Consider the following 17,795-nt stretch of genomic DNA (forward strand, 5'->3'; position numbering starts at 1 on the left):
AGGTAAGAGAATACACACCAGTGAAGACTATCAATAATAAATTACGCTTTTTCATAAATTTAAGGTTTTTGTGTGCTGCAACCAGGAAGGTGTAGAGTAGGACCCAGTGCCCATTGCCCAGTGGAATATTGCCATTACATTTTAGACTGTGAGTCCTTAGCATCTCATTCAATCATTACTCACCTAGAGCCCCCGGAGAGAGAACTATTTTATTTGCTGCCCTTGATCCCGCTGGCTTATGAGACACATTTGAGACTGTCTGTATCTAGAGAGGTTCTAGGTAGACTCATTTCTTTGATGTACTGATATCTTTTATGGGGTGGAGGTCTTGGGACAGGGTTCCCGTCCTGGAGAAATCATGATTAACCTAGAAAGCAGAGGTATGCCCCTGTGCAGCCAGTGTTTATCCTAGCCAATAGAGACCAGGTAGGACCTGGTGCTTTATAAGAGAACCTTTGGACTTTTAGGCTATCTACACATATCCTGACCCTCAGAGCATTAACACCTTAGTTCTGTCCTGGGGGCCTTATTTTTTCCTCCTGATAAAAAAGAAACTTCAAGAATGACCTTGGAGACCTCTGTGCCCCAATGTGGCAATTATGTGCAGTTGGCAGACTCTCAAAGCCGTGCCCTACTGGTCTGTCTATTCTCCATGCTGCATCCAAACTAAACAGCTCTGTTCAGCATGCTCACGACATACCTTCCTCACTCTAGAGACTGCATATTGAGATCCTCATATTTCCTCTGCTTTGGCCCAAGTCCTATCAACAGTCAGACCAAATTCCATGTCTCATTTGGAATTTGACCACACATCTCTTTCTATGGAATCCTCAGACAACACTTTTATTCTTCCCTATGTGTGACCATGAGCCAACTAAACATTTATTTCCTTGATGAAAAGCTTGAAATGAAACACAATATATTGTATGTCACTGCCAATATTTAATGTATCATTGTTTCTTATTTAATCCTATTTTATACACAGTAAATCTGAAAATCAATAATTTTTGTGATGATGCAGGCTCAGCGGAAAAAGGGAGATTTTAAAGAAATCTCTGGATGACCAGGGCACTGAGAAAACTGATCTTAAAAAGTTCAACACCTTGTTTGTTTTTGTTTCTTGAGGCTTTGCCATCTCTGCAAAGAGGAAAACCATAAATGAGGGAAAGTGTCTCCTTCTAAAGGGACGATGGACCTTCAGGTCTAATGGCTGCCCTTGAAGACTAAGGTTGCTCAAGTTTTTCTGTTGAAGCCCCTTTAAGTATAACTATGTGATCTCTCAGGTGACTCAGTACTGAAAGTACAAAAACAAATTTTTTTTTTTTTAGATATGAAGGCTTTCTTCCCTGCCTTGATTTGGATTGTGTAGTAACTAAAAAGAAACAGTAAATAGTGCAATATAGGAAAAATTCATTTCCTCTAGCGGAATCTCACTGAGTATACAAACCATGCTTAAGGCAAGCCCCATGCCCAGTAGTAGATGGCCAAACAAGGTGAACTCAGTGGCATTTGGGAAGATGTTTCTATTGTAATGCTTTGTTTGTTTTTTAAACCTTACCTGGCTCTTGTTTATCAACTTTGTGTTTTCATAGTACCTTTTTACAGTCAACTGTGTGTGTGTATATGTGTGTGTGTTTGTGTATGTGTGTATATGTATGTGTTTCTTGTGCTGTCTAGTTTGTTTGGTTATTTAATTTTCTAATGAGTGAGTAAAATAAAGAGAGTGGATTTGGGTGTTTGAAGAGGTGGGAAGGATGTGGGAGGAGCTTCAGGCAGGGGAAACTCTGGTCAGAATACACTATGAAAAAATATATTTTCAATAAAAACAATTTTTTTTGCAGTAAATGACAGCAAATATAAAGAACCACAGCTATTCAACATTCAGAGACTAAGAGACTCTGAAGATCTCAGCTCTAAGTGGAACATTTATATTAGGCCATCTCCTCACAAAGCTCATATATCATTGCAGGAGAAGGTTTAGGAAGATTGAAAGAATCATAGGCAGTGGACACTTGCAGTGAAATAGTGTTTTCCAGGCACTTCAGGGCTATTGCACACATGTGGTCATACTGACCAAGATCACATGCTCTACCTAAAGAAGATCACATTGGCCAAAATACCAGCATGAAAGGGCGAGGGTTCATGAAACCCTACTCTTCACTGAGGATCTATTGACAATTGATAATCGCTGATGGAGCAAAGGTCAGCTTCTCTCAAGAATATGTTCCTGGAGAGTCTGCACATGCTCTTACAGATGGTGCTGCACACATGCCCTGGAGACAAATAAATGGATGCAGTAGGTTTAAAATCAAAGCACATGAAATTAGAAGGGAAAGAGGTAGCATTATGTTGATATTGGTGGCAGTTGCGTGTGTGTGTGTGTGTGTGTGTGTGTGTGTGTGCTTGTGCATGCACATGCATATGTAAGTGTGTATGTGTAATACTCTTTTTTTTGGTTTTGCTGATGTGAAATTATTTATTTCCTGTGTTTTCTTGGGTGTACTTTCCTTGGGTTGGAGTTTTCCTACTAGCATCTTCTGTAGGGCTGCACTTGTAGATAGGTATTGTTTAAATTTGGTTATGTCATGGAATATCTTGTTTTCTCCATCTATGGTGATTGAAAGTTTTGCTTAGTGTAGAGTCTGGGCTGACATCTGTGGTCTCTTAGATACTGCCCAGGCCCTTCTGGCACTTAGAGTCTTTGTTGAGAAGTAGGGTGTAATTCCAATAGGTCTGCCTTGATATGTTAATATTCTTTCTTTGTTCAGTACATTTAGTGTTTTGTTTATCATGTGGTGGGAGGATTTTCTTTTCTGGTCCAATATATTTGGTGTTGTTATGCCCAGTTTGCAAGAACCCCAGGAGACCACCAGAAATTAAGACACTGATGCAAATACTTGAGAGTCTTTATTATGCGAGCCAGGACTCAGGATGCAGTCTTCACTGCTCAGCAGGTTAGAAATGCGATGCTCTGGTCTAGGGGTTTGGGGTACATATGGGAGATGCATAAGGCACATTATTTGGTAGGGGGTAAAGGATTGCTATCCTTCAAAACCTGGGCAGAAATAACTCACTCCATTACCAGAGTCTACTGCATTTTTACAAGCTGGCCACAGCTGTTTGGGAACACTTGGTTGTCTCTTTCCCATAGCTCAAGAGTCGGGGCTTTATCACTTCAAGGGCTTTAATTTTCTGCCTCATTTATTTATTATTTTTTTATTTTTATATTCTTTGTTTACATTCCGAATGCTTTCCCCTTTCCTGGTTTCCCGCTCCCCATCAGTCTCATAAGCCTTCTTCCCTCTGCCCATTTCCCAATCAACCCCCTCACATTTCTCTCTCCTGGTACTCCCCTACAGTGCTGGATCAAGTCTTTTCAGAACCAGGGCCCTCTCCTTTCTTCTTCTTGCATATCATTTGATATGCTAATTGTGTCTTGAGAATTCAGAGCTTCTGGGTTAATTAATATCCACTTATCAGTGATTGCATTCCATGTGCATTCTTTTGTGATTTAGTTACCTCACTTAGGATGATATTTTCCAGTTCCAACCATTTGCCTAAGAATTTCATGAATTCATTGTTTTTAATTGCTGAGTAGTATTCCATTGTGTAAATATACCACATTTTCTGTATCCATTACTCCATTGAGGGACATCTGGGTTCTTTCCAGCTTCTGGCTATTATAATCTGCACCAAGGGGGCAGTGCTGGCTGCTTCACTTGGCTCTGGGGACTAGCATGGAAGGAAGTGTGAGACTGGCTCCAAGGGTTAATGCAGAGACAAGGGTGGGCTGCCTTTTGTCTTGGTGCCAAGGGCTGGCACAAAGACAGCAGGCTGCCTTTTGTCTCTTCAGTGTTCTGTAAGCTTCTTGTGTGTTTATAGGCCACTCTTTCTTTAGGTTGGGGAAAATTTCTTCTATGCTTTTAATGAACATATTTCCTGGGCCTTGGAACTGGGAATCTTCTCCTTTTTCTATTCCTATTATTGTTAGGTTTGGAATTTTAATAGTGTCCCAGATTTCTTGGATGTTTTATGTCAGGAACTTTTTAGATTTAATATTTTCTTTGATTGATTTATTGATTTCTTCTATTGTGTCTTTTACACCTGAGATCATCTCTCCTATTTCTTGTATTCTGTTGGTGATGCTTGCATCTGTAGCTCCTGTTCTCTTCTCTAGTTTTTCCATCTCCAGGATTCCCTTAGTTTGTGTTTTTCTTTCTTTCTTTCTTTCTTTCTTTCTTTCTTTCTTTCTTTCTTTCTTTCTTTCTTTCTTTCTTTCTTTCTTTCTTTCTTTCTTTCTTTCTTTCTTTCTTTCTTTCTTTCCTTGAATAGAAACAATTTTATTGTTTATGTGACCAAGAAAAGATGGAACATGGCAGAGGTGGGGGAGGGGGTGTTAAATCAGACAAAATGTTCCTTTCTTGGGGAAAAGATAAGTCTGTTAGTATGGGAGGAAGGTAAAGTCAAAATTCAAACTTGGAAGTATCTTATTCTGCAGGACCGTCTTCCTGAGTCTATGCTTAGAATCAGTACATTTGTAGCACAAAATCTCATTAAAAATGCATGCATGCCCCAAACTACTTCCAAAAAACGATATCACTTGCTTCTAGAAGGTTATGTATGAGGTAGTAACTAGACTCTCCCACCACTAAACTCAAGGAAAAGAATATACCATGGAACACTGGCATTTGAGTACTAAAGTCATTAGTTTTTCAGTATCACAAAAGGTGGCTCTGGCTCATAATCAAGGGATAGGGCACATCTGGTCAACCATATATTTTAAGAACAAGCACTTTATTAGAAATATGTTCCATAAAGAGCACAAATTTGTTAGGACTATAAAATGCCACTTCATGGGATGTCAGCATTATTGTATTCTATTGCTGGTGTCTGTCATGCTAACCATGAAGTATCTCTGAATTACACATGTAAAAAGTAAGGCCAGGGAGGTAGTTAACCCACTCTAGAACTCAACCAGTTAGTGGCAGAACTATGACCCACAGTCTTGAGTTTTTGGTGCATTTCACTCAGTACCAAAGTGACAACCTCAAAAACAAAACCCCTGACAATGGCACTTTATCTTTCCTCTTAATGAAAAGCCAACTGTTCTACCACACACGTTTCAGTGGTATTTTGGTTTCTTTTAATATCAGGATCACAGTATATAGCAGGGGGAAATAACATGTTCTTGTTAATCAAAACACAACACAAAAATCAGTCTTGGGAATTATGTATGTCCCTGAGAAGTGTGTTTCATTTTGGAATTGGTCCAATTGGTTTTAGGGAAAATCTAAAATCCATTAATAGAATGGAATAAACCCATTGTTAGAAATGAACAAGGAAAACAACAGGACTGGGGTTATGGCTCAGTGGTGGAGCACTTGACTAGTTACATGCAAGGCCTTCAGTTCAATCCCCAACTGGGCAAAAAGAAAAAAAGATAGACATTTAGATGCATTGAATCTCTTTGAAAGCATCATTGGCAACATAACTACTTCCCAATTCTTTCCATTTGATAGATAGGACAACTAAACAATTTCAAACACAATCCCATTTAGGCAATATACAGCAATGGAACTAGAAAAACACGTACTATCCAGTTACTGTTATGTTTGGATTATGCTAAATGTAGCTATAGACCCAGACCAGCTGGGAAATTAGACTTACTACCCTAGGTTCCTTAGCAGCCATCTGTGGATATTACCATTAAGGGAAAAGATTTGTTCTTTTAACTATTTCCTCACTAAGTAAACTAGATGCCTATAGGGCCCAACTGCAGAAGAACCAAAGCTGAAGGCAGTATGCCTCCTGTATAAATAGCAAGGTCTCCTTGTCAAACCATTCTATTTAGCACTACTTCAGTCCTCCTCTTTCATCCTGGACTCTTGATTTCCCCAAATCTAACATTCCAACTGGTGTGCCCAGGTCATTACTGAGTTAAGCTTTCTGGATTCTTTAATTTGCAGTATAGGTATTCTACCCTAAGTCATTAATTGAAAAAAAAATCTCTTCAAGAAATTAATAAGATACCAAATTCCCTATTAATAAAAGGGGATGGAGATTAACAAGCCAAAAAAGTTATCTGTGGCAGGACAACTCTGACCTCAGACTCCTGTGCTGCAGGAGTCACTGGCAACCCCCTCCCTTTTTAAGAGTCAGTGGGAAACATGAATGCAGCTCTCCCACTTAGCCATCCTCTGAGCTCTCAGCAGACCTGGCATCGGTAGCCACCTTCCATTTCCTTTGGGCTTGTCCTTTCCTGTACCTCAGGGTCAGGCATGGGAACATGGACGCTCTTCTCTTTCTTTTTCCATTTGGTTTTCTTGGTGTCTCTTTCCTCAGTTTTGTCAGAACTGCTAGATGCTGAATCATCTGACTGAGAAGTGTCACTTTCTCCCCCTAAAGGTAAAGATTTTTTAGGAGACATTTTCCTGGATTTTTTTCTTGCTCTTGTGTGGTTGCTTCCTTTCCCTGGTACTAGGAGTTTCCTCTGAGAACTCACTTGAGGAATCTGCTCTTATGTCCATAGCTTCTTTTTTTGTTTTTCTTCTGGTTTTTGTGTGTGTGTGTGTGTATGTGTGTGTGTGTGTGTGTGTGTGTGTGATTTTTCCCCCCTGCTTCTTCTTATAGGGCTTCTTTGACTTCTAATGTCAAATGGGCAAATAATTTTACCTGGGGAGATTTTTCCCCCCTATTTATAATGTCTTGCTGATCACTACTGTCTGTTTCAAACTGTTCAGGATACACTTCTCTATAACCACTGTGACCCTGTCTGTCTGGTATATTGGATCCATAATCATGTAACTTATTGTTCCAGGATTTAGCCTTAAGAAAATCATCTTCCAGGGGTCCAGAAATTTCGTTCTTTGACTTCCAGTCGTCTCTTTGGCTTTCTTCATCAAAACAATCGCTTCTCATCTGACTGGAGCTGCTGGACTGGGTTCCTTCTGGTCCCCGGGTAAGCATCCTCCATCTTCTTCTCTAGTTCTCTGATTTTCCACATGTTGGACTCCTCCCATGACGTTCTTTAATCGTGCGCTGCAGCCTTGAATGGCGGGGTGGGAGAAAAGGCTGCAGCTTTCTTAGTTTGTATTTTCTTTATTGTTTCTATTTCCATTTTCAGTTCTTGAACTATTTTATTCATTTTTCCATCAAGTTAGTTGTATTTTCCCATATTTCTTTAAGGGATTTTTTTTCATTTCCTTTTTAAAAAGTTTCTATCATTTTCATAAGATTGGATGTAAGGTCATTTTCTTGTGTTTCAGCTGTGTTAGGATATCCAGGGCTTGCTGTTGTAGGATAGCTGGGCTCTGGTGGTACCGCATGGTTGTTGTTATTGTTAATTGTGTTCTTTTACTAGCCTCTATCCATCCAGGTTTGGTGGTTATTGCTGATTTCTGAGTTTATCTTTGTTAGATGGAGTATGGGTGATTTTTGGATTCCCTGACCCCCTGGTTTCTCTTTCCTCTGTCTTCTGGCCTGAGTGATCTGAGGTTCTGGTGACTAGTAAAGTCCAGTAGAGTGTCTCCCCTGGGGTTTTTATATTCTGTGTGGTTTGCATGGCCTCTAGGGTTTGGGGTGTTAAGTGTGCCTCTGGGGTCCAGAGTTCGGGGATTCTGTATAGTTACAGGTGCTGATGGTCTTCAGAGAAAGCAGGTGGATCTGTAGGCCAGAAAATGGAATTCAGGGATTCTGTGTAGTTTCAGGCTGCTGGGTGTGATTTAGGAGGATTTGGTGGGCAAGGGCTCGGGGCAGTGTCTTATCTGGTTGTCCATGGTGCCAGCAGGTTATCCCAGGAAAGCAGACCATGCTGTGGGCTGGAAAATGGAGCTCAGGGCACAGGGTGCAGTTTACTACTGTTGGGTGTGCTTTCAGGGGACTTTTGGATTTATTCTTAACTGTTAGTTCAGTATAATCAAGGCATGAAGAAGCAACCAACTAAAGCCATAACTATTGCTGTGTTGTCTAGTGGACACTTTTCTTTGGGGACACAGACAAGAAACAGCATAGCCCAACTGTGCAGAGATAAGAGAAAACACATGGGAAGTGTCTCAGCAATGAGAAAGCCTGCAGCATCTCTACCACTCGATGTTCAGTTTTTATCCCGTGACTTTGAGGGACTTACAATTTTTTAATAGTTCTTTTGGGAAAGTTTTAAAGCTTTTTATTTGCCTAAAGTGATGCTATATTCCTGTAGTAACAGTTCGGTTTTCCTCATATTTAATTTGGATGAAGTTTAATTTATATTTCTCCTGCTTGCTTGCTCTCACTAAGACTTCCTGTATTATGTTCAGGAAAATTGTAAAAGGAGCTGTCATTGACTTGTTCTAGATCTTGGAGAGGAAAGTTTTATTTTCCCATTCAATACCCAATAGTATACTTAATGTTTATGACTTCATTGTGTTGGGGGTACATTTCTATAACTGATTTATTCAGAGATTTAAAGAACTGATGAATTTTACAGTTTTTATGTTTTGAAATCATGTTTTATTTAAATTGTTTTTCTTGAAAATAGATTCCTCTCTCTTACATTGCATCCCAACCACATTTTCCCATCCCTACATTCTTCACAACTCTCCCCCCCCACTCTTCTCTTCTTCCCCAAATCCACTCCTCCTCTGTTTCGTTTCAGAAAAGAGCAGGCCTCTAAGAAACAATAACCAAACAAGACAAAATAAGACACAATAGGACAAGGCAAAACTCCTCATATCTAGGCTAGACAAGCCAACCCAATAAGGGCATCATCATATACTTTTTGGTTCTGTTTCATTGGTGTTTGTCATGTGATTGATGTTTATTGACCCATTCTTGCAATTTGGGGAATCATATTTTTGTCATGGTGGATTGACATTTTAATGTACTATTGGATTTGATTTGCTACTATTGTACAGAAAATGTTTGTGCTTATATTCATCAGCGATATTGGCCTATGATTTTGTTTGTTTGGTGTGTGTGTATGTGTGTGCATGTGTGTGTATGTATTTATGTAGTTTTTGTTATCAGGGTAATGCTGGGATTACAGGGTCAATCTGGAAGAATTTTCTGCTTTTCTTTTGTTTTTTTGAATAATCCCAGAAGGTTCAATATTTGTTCATTGCCAGTTGAACTAGCACCATTTGTTGAAAATATGGTCTTTTCCCACTGGATGGTTTTAGCTCCTTTGTCAAAGAACAAGTGACCATATATGTGTGGGTTCATTTCTTGGTCTTCAATTCTGTTCTATTGATCTACCTGTCTTTCTCCATATCAAAACAATGCAGATTTTTTTTAATCACTATTGCTCTGTAATACAGCTTGAGGTCAGGGATGGTGATTTCCCCAGAATTTCTTTTATTGTTGAGAATAGTTTTCACTGTCCTGGGTTTTTTGTTATTCCAAATGAATTTGCAAATTGCTGTTTCTAACTCTTTGAATAACTGAGTTGGAATTTTGATGAGGATTGCATTGAATCTGTAGATTGCTTTAGGCAAGATGGCCATTTTTACTATATCAATCCTGCCAATCCATGAGCATGGGAAACCTTTACATCTTCTGAGACCTTTTCAGTTTCTTTCTTCAGAGACTTTAAGTTCTTGTCATATAGATCTTTCACTTGCTTGGTTAGAGTCACACCAAGGTATTTTATATTATTTGTGATTATTGTGAAGGATGTCATTTCCTTAATTTCTTTCTCAGCCTGGCTTATAGTTTAAGTAGAGGAAGGCTACTGATTTGTTGGAGTTAATTTTATATCCAGCCACTTTGCTGAAGTTATCAGGTTTAGGAGTTCTTTGGTGGAGGTTTTGGGGGTCACTTAAGTATACTGTCATATACTTATCATGCAAATAGTGATACTTTGACTTCTTCTTTTCTAATTTGTATCCCTTTGATGTCCTTTTGTTGTTTAATTGCTCTGGCTAGGACTTCAAGTACCATATTAAATAGGCAGTGAGAGAGTGGGCAGCCTTTTCTCGTCCCTGATTTTAGTAGGATTGATTTCAGTTTCTCTCCATTTAGTTTTACGTTGGCTATTGGTTTGCTGTATATATTGCTTTTATTATATTTAGGTATGAATCTTGAATTCATGATCTCTCATGATTCATACTTTTAGCATGAATGGGTGTTGTATTTTGTCAAAGGCTTTTTCAGCATCTAGTGAGATGATTATGTAGTTTTTTTCTTTGAGTTTGTTTACACTGTAGATTATATTGATGGATTTTCATACATTGAACCATCCCTGTATTCCTGGATGAAGCCTACTTAATCATGGTGGATAATCATTTTGATGTGTTCTTGGATTCGGTTTGCTAGAATTTTATTGAGTATTTTTGCATTGATATTCATAAGATAAATAGGTCTGTAGTTCTCTTTCTTTCTTGGTTTTTGCTGTTGTTGTTGTTGTTAGGTATCAGTGCAACTGTTTCTTCATAGAAAGAGTTGGTTAGTGTTCCTTCTGTTTCTATTTTGTGGAATAGTTTGATGAGTATTGTTTGGTATAAGGTCTTCTTTGAAGTTCTGATAGAATTCTGCGCTAAACCCATCTGGTCCTGGGCTTTTTTTTGCAGGGAGGGGGTTAGGAGACTTCTAATGACTGCTTCTATTTCCTTGGGGGTTTTGAATCTGTTTAGATGGTTTATGTGATCATGATTTAATTTTTGTACCTGGTATCTGTCTAGAAAAATGTCCATTTCTTCCAGATTTTTCAGTTCTGTTGAGTATAAACTTTTGTAGTAGGATATGATTATTTTTGAATTTCCTCAGTTTCTGTTGTTATGTCTCCCTTTTCTCCCTGATTTTGCAAATTTGGATACTGTCTCTGTTGCCCTATGGCTAAAGGTTTTTCTATCTTGTTGATTTTCTCAAAGAACTGGCTTCTAGGTTCTTTGCATAGTTCTCTTTGTTTCTACTTGGTTGATTTAATCGCTGAGCTCGATTATTTCCTGCTCTCTACTCCTCTTGGCTGTATTTGTTCTTTTTGTTCTAGAGCTTTCAGATGAGTTGTCAAGCTGCTAGGTGTATGAGCTCTCCAATTCCCTTATGGAGGCACTCTGGGCTTTGAGTTTTCCTCTCAACATTGGTTTCATTGTGTCCCATAATTTGGATATGTTGTGCCTTCATTTTCATTGAATTCTAAAAAAGTCTTTTATTTCTTTCTTTATTTCTTCCCTGATAAGGTTATCATTGAGTAGATAGTTGTTCAGCTTCCACATGTATGAGGTCTTTCTGTTGTTTTTGTTGGTATTGAAGACCAGCCTTAGTCTGTGGTGGTCTGATAGAAAACATGGGATTAATTCCATGATCTGTCCATTGGTGTGAATGGGTTGTTGAAATCTTCTATTATTATTGTGTGGGGGGTCAATGTGTGCTTTGAGCTTCAGTAATGTTTCTTTTACAAATGTGAGTGACCTTGCATTTGGGGCATAGATATTCAGAAGTGAGAGTTCATCTTGGTGGATTTTTTCCTTTGATGAGTATGTAGTGTCCTTCCCCATCCTTTTGATAACTTTTGATTGAAAGTCTATTTTGTTGGTTATTAGAATGGCTACTCTATCTTGTTTATTGGGACCATTTGCTTAGAAAAAATTTCCCAGCCTTTTATGCTGAGGTAGTATCTGTCTTTGTCACTGAGGTATCTTTCCTGTATGCAGCAAAATGCTGGATCCTTTTTATGTATCCAGTATGTTAGCCTATGTCTTTTTTATTGGGGAATTGGGTTCATTGATGTTGAGAGATATTAGGGACAAATGATTGTTAGTTTCTGCTAATTTTGTTGTTAGAGGTGGAATTATGTTTGTGTGTTTCTCTTCCTTTGGGTTTGCTGTGAAAAGATTAATTTTCTTACTTTTTTTAGGGTTTAGTTTCCCTCCCTGTGTTGGACTTTTACTTGTATTATCCTCTATAGAGCTGGATTAGTGGAAAGATATTTTTTAAATTTGGTTTTGTCTTGGAATACCTTGGATTCTCCATCATGGTAATTGTGAGTTTTTGCTGGGTATTAAAGCCTCAGCCAGCATTTTTGTTCTCTCAGGGTCTGTATGACATCTCATCAGGATCAGGATCATCTTTTACAGACTCTGTTGAGAAGTCTGGTGTAATTCTTATAGGTCTGCCTTTATATGTTACTTGACCTTTTTTCCCTTACTGCTTTACATATTCCTTCTTTGTTCCGTGCACTGGGTGTTGTACTGGCTGTTTTTTTTTTTTTTTTTTGGTTTTTTTTTTATTCGATATAATTTATTTACATTTCAAATGATTTCCCCTTTTCTAGCCCCCCCCCCCACTTTCCGAAAGTCCCATAAGCCCCCTTCTCTTCCCCTGTCCTCCCTCCCACCCCTTCCCAGTTCCCCATTCTGGTTTTGCCGAATACTGTTTCACTGAGTCTTTCCAGAACCAGGGGCCACTCCTTCTTTCTTCTTGTACCTCATTTGATGTGTGGATTATGTTTTGGGTATTCCAGTTTTCTAGGTTAATATCCACTTATTAGTGAGTGCATACCATGATTCACCTTTTGAGTCTGGGTTACCTCACTTAGTATGATGTTCTCTAGCTCCACCCATTTGCCTAAGAATTTCATGAATTCATTGTTTCTAATGGCTGAATAGTACTCCATTGTGTAGATATACCACATTTTTTGTATCCACTCTTCTGTTGAGGGATACCTGGGTTCTTTCCAGCATCTGGCAATTATAAATAGGGCTGCTATGAACATAGTAGAGCATGTATCCTTATTACATGGTGGGGAATCCTCTGGGTATATGCCCAGGAGTGGTATAGCAGGATCTTCTGGAAGTGAGGTGCCCAGTTTTCTGAGGAACCGCCAGACTGCTTTCCAGAGTGGTTGTACCAATTTGCAACCCCACCAGCAGTGGAGGAGTGTTCCTCTTTCTCCGCACCCTCTCCAACACCTGCTGTCTCCTGAATTTTTAATCTTAGCCATTCTGACTGGTGTAAAATGAAATCTTAGGGTTGTTTTGATTTGCATTTCCCTAATGACTAATGAAGTTGAGCATTTTTTAAGATGCTTCTCCGCCATCCGAAGTTCTTCAGGTGAGAATTCTTTGTTTAACTCTGTACCCCATTTTTTAATAGGGTTGTTCGGTTTTCTGGAGTCTAACTTCTTGAGTTCTTTATATATATTGGATATTAGCCCTCTATCTGATGTAGGATTGGTGAAGATCTTTTCCCAATTTGTTGGTTGCCGATCTGTCCTCTTGATGGTGTCCTTTGCCTTACAGAAACTCTGTAACCTTATGAGGTCCCATTTGTCAATTCTTGCTCTTAGAGCATACGCTATTGGTGTTCTGTTCAGAAACTTTCTCCCTGTACCGATGTCCTCAAGGGTCTTCCCCAGTTTCTTTTCTATTAGCTTCAGAGTGTCTGGCTTTATGTGGAGGTCCTTGATCCATTTGGATTTGAGCTTAGTACAAGGAGACAAGGATGGATCAATTCGCATTCTTCTGCATGCTGACCTCCAGTTGAACCAGCACCATTTGTTGAAAAGGCTATCTTTTTTCCATTGGATGTTTTCAGCCTCTTTGTCGAGGATCAAGTGGCCATAGGTGTGTGGGTTCATTTCTGGATCTTCAATCCTGTTCCATTGATCCTCCTGCCTGTCACTGTACCAATACCATGCAGTTTTTAAAACTATTGCTCTGTAGTATTGCTTGAGGTCAGGGATACTGATTCCCCCAGATTTTCTTTTGTTGCTGAGAATAGTTTTAGCTATCCTGGGTTTTTTGTTGTTCCAGATGAATTTGATAATTGCTCTTTCTAACTCTGTGAAGAATTGAGTTGGGATTTTGATGGGTATTGCATTGAATCTGTATATTGCTTTTGGCAAAATGGCCATTTTAACTATATTGATTCTACCGATCCATGAGCATGGGAGGTTTTCCCATTTTTTGAGGTCTTCTTCCATTTCCTTCTTCAGAGTCTTGAAGTTCTTGTCATACAGATCTTTCGCATGTTTGGTAAGAGTCACCCCAAGATACTTTATACTGTTTGTGGCTATTGTGAAGGGGGTCATTTCCCTAATTTCTTTCTCAGCCTGCTTATCCTTTGAGTATAGGAAGGCCACTGATTTGCTGGAGTTGATTTTATAACCTGCCACTTTGCTGAAGTTGTTTATCAGCTGTAGGAGCTCTCTAGTGGAGTTTTTTGGGTCACTTAGGTAGACTATCATGTCGTCTGCAAATAATGATAGTTTGACTTCCTCCTTTCCAATTTGTATCCCTTTGACCTCCTTATGTTGTCGAATTGCCCGAGCTAGTACCTCAAGTACAATATTGAAAAGATAAGGAGAAAGGGGGCAGCCTTGTCTGGTCCCTGATTTCAGTGGGATTGCTTCAAGTTTCTCTCCATTTAGTTTGATGCTGGCTACCGGTTTGCTGTATATTGCTTTTACTATGTTTAGGTATGGGCCTTGAATTCCTGTTCTCTCCAAGACTTTAAGCATGAAAGGATGCTGAATTTTGTCAAATGCTTTTTCAGCATCCAATGAAATGACCATGTGGTTTTGTTCTTTGAGTTTGTTTATGTAGTGGATTGTATTGATGGATTTCCGTATATTGAACCAACCCTGCATTCCCGGGATAAAGCCTACTTGATCATGGTGGATGATCGTTTTGATGTGTTCTTGGATTCGGTTGGCAAGAATTTTATTGAGTATTTTTGCATCGATGTTCATAAGGGAAATTGGTCTGAAGTTCTCTTTCTTTTTTTTTTTTTTTTTTTTTTTTTTTTTTTTTTTCTATTTGATATAATTTATTTACATTTCAAATGATTTCCCCTTTTCTAGCCCCCCCCCCCCACTCCCCGAAAGTCCCGTAAGCCCCCTTCTCTTCCCCTGTCCTCCCTCCCACCCCTTCCCAATTCCCCGTTCTGGTTTTGCCAAATACTGTTTCACTGAGTCTTTCCAGAACCAGGGACCACTCCTGCTTTCTTCTTGTATCTCATTTGATGTGTGGATTATGTTTTGGGTATTCCAGTTTTCTAGGTTAATAACCACTTATTAGTGAGTGCATACCATGATTCACCTTTTGAGTCTGGGTTACCTCACTTAGTATGATGTTCTCTAGCTCCATCCATTTGCCTAAGAATTTCATGAATTCATTGTTTCTAATGGCTGAATAGTACTCCATTGTGTAGATATACCACATTTTTTGTATCCACTCTTCTGTTGAGGGATACCTGGGTTCTTTCCAGCATCTGGCAATTATAAATAGGGCTGCTATGAACATAGTAGAGCATGTATCCTTATTACATGGTGGGGAATCCTCTGGGTATATGCCCAGGAGTGGTATAGCAGGATCTTCTGGAAGTGAGGTGCCCAGTTTTCGGAGGAACCGCCAGACTGCTTTCCAGAGTGGTTGTACCAATTTGCAACCCCACCAGCAGTGGAGGAGTGTTCCTCTTTCTCCGCACCCTCTCCAACACCTGCTGTCTCCTGAATTTTTAATCTTAGCCATTCTGACTGGTGTAAGATGAAATCTTAGGGTTGTTTTGATTTGCATTTCCCTAATGACCAATGAAGTGGAGCATTTTTTAAGGTGCTTCTCCGCCATCCGAAGTTCTTCAGGTGAGAATTCTTTGTTTAACTCTGTACCCCATTTTTTAATAGGGTTGTTCGGTTTTCTGGAGTCTAACTTCTTGAGTTCTTTATATATATTGGATATTAGCCCTCTATCTGATGTAGGATTGGTGAAGATCTTTTCCCAATTTGTTGGTTGCCGATCTGTCCTCTTGATGGTGTCCTTTGCCTTACAGAAACTCTGTAACCTTATGAGGTCCCATTTGTCAATTCTTGCTCTTAGAGCATACGCTATTGGTGTTCTGTTCAGAAACTTTCTCCCTGTACCGATGTCCTCAAGGGTCTTCCCCAGTTTCTTTTCTATTAGCTTCAGAGTGTCTGGCTTTATGTGGAGGTCCTTGATCCATTTGGATTTGAGCTTAGTACAAGGAGACAAGGATGGATCAATTCGCATTCTTCTGCATGCTGACCTCCAGTTGAACCAGCACCATTTATTGAAAAGGCTATCTTTTTTCCATTGGATGTTTTCAGCCTCTTTGTCGAGGATCAAGTGGCCATAGGTGTGTGGGTTCATTTCTGGATCTTCAATCCTGTTCCATTGATCCTCCTGCCTGTCACTGTACCAATACCATGCAGTTTTTAACACTATTGCTCTGTAGTATTGCTTGAGGTCAGGGATACTGATTCCCCCAGATTTTCTTTTGTTGCTGAGAATAGTTTTAGCTATCCTGGGTTTTTTGTTGTTCCAGATGAATTTGATAATTGCTCTTTCTAACTCTGTGAAGAATTGAGTTGGGATTTTGATGGGTATTGCATTGAATCTGTATAGTGCTTTAGGCAAAATGGCCATTTTAACTATATTGATTCTACCGATCCATGAGCATGGGAGGTTTTCCCATTTTTTGAGGTCTTCTTCCATTTCCTTCTTCAGAGTCTTGAAGTTCTTGCCATACAGATCTTTCGCATGTTTGGTAAGAGTCACCCCAAGATACTTTATACTGTTTGTGGCTATTGTGAAGGAGGTCATTTCCCTAATTTCTTTCTCAGCCTGTTTATCCTTTGAGTATAGGAAGGCCACTGATTTGCTTGAGTTGATTTTGTAACCTGCCACTTTGCTGAAGTTGTTTATCAGCTGTAGGAGCTCTCTAGTGGAGTTCTTTGGGTCACTTAGGTAGACGATCATGTCGTCTGCAAATAATGATAGTTTGACTTCCTCCTTTCCAATTTGTATCCCTTTGACCTCCTTATGCTGTCGAATTGCCCGAGCTAGTACCTCAAGTACAATATTGAAAAGATAAGGAGAAAGGGGGCAGCCTTGTCTGGTCCCTGATTTCAGTGGGATTGCTTCAAGTTTCTCTCCGTTTAGTTTGATGCTGGCTACCGGTTTGCTGTATATTGCTTTTACTATGTTTAGGTATGGGCCTTGAATTCCTGTTCTCTCCAAGACTTTAAGCATGAAAGGATGCTGAATTTTGTCAAATGCTTTTTCAGCATCCAATGAAATGACCATGTGGTTTTGTTCTTTGAGTTTGTTTATGTAGTGGATTGTATTGATGGATTTCCGTATATTGAACCAACCCTGCATTCCCGGGATAAAGCCTACTTGATCATGGTGGATGATCGTTTTGATGTGTTCTTGGATTCGGTTGGCAAGAATTTTGTTGAGTATTTTTGCATCGATGTTCATAAGGGAAATTGGTCTGAAGTTCTCTTTCTTTGTTGGATCTTTGTGTGGCTTTGGTATCAGCGTAATTGTGGCTTCGTAGAAGGAATTGGGTAGTGTTCCTTCTGTTTCTATTTTGTGGAATAGTTTGAAGAGTATTGGTGTTAACTCTTCTTTGAAGGTCTGGTAGAATTCTGCACTGAAACCATCTGGTCCTGTGCTTTTTTTGGTTGGAAGACTTTCTATGACTCCTTCTATTTCTTTAGGCTTTATGGGACTGTTTAGATGGTCTAGTTGGTCCTGATTTAATTTTGGTATTTGGTATCTGTCAAGGAAATTGTCCATTTCCTCCAGATTCTCCAGTTGTGTTGAGTACAGGCTCTTGTAGTAGGATCTGATGATTTTTTGGATTTCCTCAGTTTCCGTTGTTATGTCTCCCTTTTCATTTCTAAGTTTGTTAATTTGGATACTTTCTCTGTGCCCTTTGGTCAGTCTGGCTAAGGGTTTATCTATCTTGTTGATTTTCTCAAAGAACCAGCTCCTAGTTTTGTTGATTTTTTGTATGGTTCTCTTTGTTTCTACTTGATTGATTTCGGCCCTGAGTTTGATGATTTCCTGCCTTCT

The 17,795-nt window shown here is 39.3% G+C and overlaps 1 pseudogene; it reads right to left on the bottom strand.

The window, feature by feature from the left end:
• Positions 1-6,186: 6,186 nt before the first annotated feature.
• On the bottom strand, positions 6,187-7,009 carry LOC127694457 (uncharacterized protein NKAPD1-like; annotated as a pseudogene).
• Positions 7,010-17,795: the final 10,786 nt, after the last annotated feature.

This window comes from Apodemus sylvaticus, chromosome 10 (genome assembly GCF_947179515.1).
Source record: "Apodemus sylvaticus chromosome 10, mApoSyl1.1, whole genome shotgun sequence".
In the NCBI taxonomy this organism is placed as follows: domain Eukaryota; kingdom Metazoa; phylum Chordata; class Mammalia; order Rodentia; family Muridae; genus Apodemus; species Apodemus sylvaticus.